This window comes from Arachis ipaensis, chromosome B9 (genome assembly GCF_059453495.1).
Source record: "Arachis ipaensis isolate K30076 ecotype BB chromosome B9, ASM5945349v1, whole genome shotgun sequence".
Lineage (NCBI taxonomy): Eukaryota > Viridiplantae > Streptophyta > Magnoliopsida > Fabales > Fabaceae > Arachis > Arachis ipaensis.
In genome coordinates, this window is record NC_142444.1 from 41,619,959 (window position 1) to 41,624,288 (window position 4,330).

General features: G+C 42.4%; 1 non-coding gene across 1 annotated transcript; it reads right to left on the reverse strand.

The window, feature by feature from the left end:
* Nucleotides 1-265: 265 nt before the first annotated feature.
* Nucleotides 266-372, reverse strand: LOC148544429 (small nucleolar RNA R71). Its single transcript, XR_015901414.1, has one exon. It is a non-coding gene; the product is annotated as a small nucleolar RNA R71 (small nucleolar RNA).
* Nucleotides 373-4,330: the final 3,958 nt, after the last annotated feature.

Here is a 4,330-nt window from a genome sequence, read left to right on the forward strand (position 1 = left end):
CATCACCCTTGTTCAGAACAACTGTTCATTTGGAGGAGGTGTTCAAGAAGACCCCAATCAATATTTGACCACCTTCCTGAGAATATGTGACACAGTGAAGTCTAATGGTGTTCACCCTAACGCCTATAGACTGCTCCTATTTCCATTCTCACTTAGGGACAAAGCAGCCAAGTGGCTGGAATCTTTCCCAAGGGAAAGCTTGACAACTTGGGAAGACGTGGTGAACAAATTCTTAGCAAGATTTTACCCTCCTCAATGAATCAATAGGCTGAGAGCTGAGGTCCAAACTTTCAGGCAACAAGATGGTGAGACTCTATATGAAGCATGGGAGAGGTTTAAAGACCTAACAAGGAGGTGCCCACCAGATATGTTCAACGAATGGGTGCAGCTGAACATTTTCTATGAAGGACTCTCTTATGAGTCAAAGAAGGCCATAGACCATTCATACGGAGGATCTTTGAACAAAAAGAAGACTATTGAGGAAGCCATAGATGTTATTGAAACAGTAGCAGAGAACGACTACTTCTATGCTTCCGAAAGAGGGAACACAAGAGGAGTAATGGAGCTAAACAATGTAGATGCTCTGTTGGCCCAAAATAAGCTCATTACCCATCAGCTGGCTGACCTCACCAAGAAGATGGAGATGAACCAAGTAGCAGCAATCTCCACTTTATCAACAACCCAAGAAGGAGTGAATGAAGAAGCAGAGGGGAGTCAGGAGCAAGCCAACTACATTGGAAATTCACTAAGGAAAAACTATGATCCATACTCCAAGACCTACAACCCTGGATGGAGAAACCACCCAAACTTTGGGTGGGGAAGTGAGCAAGATCAAAACCAAGACCAGAGACGTTACAACTCCAACAACAATGCAGCTCACCAGCAATTCACACAGAGGACATCTCAACACCCCCACAACAACACTTCTCCACACGCCTATCAAAACCAAAACAGCACATCTGCTCCGAATCACTCATCAATTGATGACAAGCTCTCTAAGATTGAAGCCTTAATTGAAGGAATATGCCAAGAGATTCAAGAAAATAAGGTGTTCAAAGAGGAGGTGCGAGCCAATATTAAGAACCAGGGAGAGACCATCAGGAAGCTGGAATTCCAGGTTGGATATTTAGCTGAGAAGATTTCCAAACCTACTGATAGCTTCCCAAGTGACACGGAGAAAAACCCCAAAGGAGAAGCAAAGAAAGTAAGATGGGAAGATTGCAAAATGGTCACTGCGAGTGATCAAGAGACTGAAGACAAGCAAGGCAAACTTTGCAAACAACCTGAAGACAACTCAACAAAGGAGGAGGATAGAGATCGCCAAGAACCAGAAATCTCACAACAAGAGCTGCTGAAGCTCTATGCACCCTTCCCTCAACTGCTCAATGGTGCTGTGGGAAAGAGAATATACTCAAGGTTCCTAGACTTGTTTGTATCTCTGCATGTAAACATACCATTCATCAAGGCAATTCAACAAATGCCTGCATTCATCAAGTATATGAAGGAACTTCTTCCCAGGAAAAGCTCACTCAAAGGAGGCCAGACTATAGTGATGAATAAGGAATATAGTGCCCTTATTCAACCTGAGTTGCCTACAAAAAGAAGAGACGCAGGGAGTTTTCACATCCCTTGTACCATAGGTGAAACTATGTTCGATAGAGCACTATGTGATTTGGGGGCCAGCATCAACTTACTGCCCTTATCCCTGGCGAAGAGGCTGCATATCAATGAGATAATACCCACAGATGTAATCATCAGACTGGCTGACAAAACTCAAAAGCAAGCAATAGGAGTGGTGGAAAATGTGTTGCTAAAGGTTGGGAAATACTTTCTCCCAACAGACTTTGTCATCCTGGACATGGAAGAGAGTCACACTCATCCAATCATATTGGGAAGACCATTCCTAGCTATGGCCAGAGCACTTATCGATGTAGAGAAAGGGGAGCTAATATTGAGAATCCATGATGAACGACTCAGTTTCAATGTTTTCAAACTCTCACAAGAAACAGATCAAGAGGACAAAGAAACAAGCACTGAAGCACAGCCAGTTCATTCTGAGATCCCCTTAATAGATAAACAAGGAAAACAGCAATTGCCACAACTCAAGGAAAAGTTGGAGGAACCTAAACCTCTAGAGGGCAGGTGAAGACAGCATCACAACTCCTTGGAAAAAAGAGGTCACCAAGGGGAAGACAACCTCAAAAGAAACAAAGAAGAAGGTACCAAGGAGATGGAGGAACAAGAAGATCCCTACGGAAGACTTCTCTCCAAGGGATAGAGTTGTCTCAGCTTACTTCCCAAATATTCCCCCTAATCTCCCTACTGTACCATCTCAGTTACCTAAGGTCTTCACTATCAACAGAGTTCTTTCTCTGGAACATGTGGAGATCATTGATCCAACCAATAGATATAAGTCCACAGCAAGAGGGGAGGACTTTAAGCACTACCAACCACCCTGATGAAGGAAAAACGTCAAGCTAGTGACGCTAAAGAAGCACTTCATGGGAGGCAACCCATGTTTTATATATTTTTAAAATAATGAATAAATCAATGTTTATGAATTTCAACCCAAACTTGACAAACACTTGGTGAAATCTTTATCATGCAGTATATAGTGAAGAACAAGTTTGGTGTTCAAAGCAAACCAAGATGCATGCTAGTCTTGGGAGCTTTGAACAAAACTTTTCATCACATTACTTCAAACTAAGTTTGGTGTCACCCCATGGTGCCACCAAAATGCATATAAGGACCCACCAATAGTTAGTTAGTTAGTTGGAATTCATAAATAAACAATCAAATCCTTTCTTCCCTTTTATTAATATTAGCCGTAAAGTTCATATGGTCATTTTAATATCTTTTCTTACTTTTCTTAGTTTGTCTTTATAGGAAAAGAAAATGAGCATTAAAAGGGATAGATTGAACAACCAAACAAAGAAGGTTCGGACACCACAAAAGGAGGGGCTACACACTTGTTCTAAAAAGGGAATACATCGGAAAATGTTGCCATGCAACATTGAAAAAAATGGCACCCCTAGAAGACCGAGCAATCCCCATCATAAAGTGATGATCCTTGTCTTCTAGCCACGCATAACCCCAACCATCCATCAATTGACCACTTCATCAATCTACACCCTCCATTCTCTCACAACTTCTCTATATAAACGACCCTTGTCCGTACCACCCTTCATTGTCATCACACACCCTTCACCACTCTTCCTTTCGGTACAAGACACCCTCTATCCGATTATAAACATTCCTCCCCTCACTCTCTTCATTGCCATAAAACCCTAAACAACCAAAAGTCTCCACAACCTTACAACCTTCACATATTAACTATCATTCATGGCATCTTCAGGGTCTAAAAGAAGGAAGGGAAAGGAACCCATGGAAGAACACCCATATGATGAAAGGAGATTTAGAAGCTTGCATCATGCATTGCAATACGGGTGGATGGTTGATAAGGAAATCATTTATGAGCTGGGATTTCAAGTTACAAAGACTGAGTGCCCCGAAATCACAGAGAAGATAGAAAGGAGAAGATGGGAGCTCCTCACTGACCCGGTCATTAAGGTGAATGCAAATCTCATAAGAGAATTTTATGCAAATTCGGTTCGATATGATAAGAAGGATGAGTCTTACACAAGCTTTGTGAGAGGAAAGATGGTGGACTTTGGTCCCATGAGTGTCATGAGGGCATTGAAGCTACGGTCTATACAATTTGAAGAAGAAAGCTATCACTCAAGATTGGACAACCCCAATTATGACCAGATTCTGCAAGATATTTGTGTACCAGGAGCTGACTGGAAAATGGGTGCGGGAAATAACCCAAAGTTCATCAAGAGAACAGATCTCACTCCTGAAGCGAAGGGGTGGTTTGAGCTAGTGAGAAGGTCTATTCTCCCAGCTGCAAACAACTCGGAGGTGAATGTCAAGAGAGCCACAATGGTGCACTGTATACTGAAGGGAGGAGAAATCAAGGTTCATGAACTCATAGCTGAAGGTATTAGAAAGATGGCAGAGAAAAGCGACTCAAGAGGAATGTTAGGTTACCCCAGCACTATTTACCGAATATGCAAGAAAGTTGGGGTAGTTTTTGAAGATGAGAACCCCATGTAGATAAAGGAAGGCATCCCAATAACTGTACGAAGGATGAAAGCTGCAGCATCCCCTTTGCCTCAGCGGAAGCAAAGGAAGAAAATAGCCCCTCAAGTAGTGGAAGGACAAGTCTTAGAGGGTCAAGCACAACAGACCTTGGACATGCACCAATTGCAGGAGGCCATTGATGGCTTGTCTAGACAATATTTGAAAAGCCAAGGAGCACAGAAAGAGC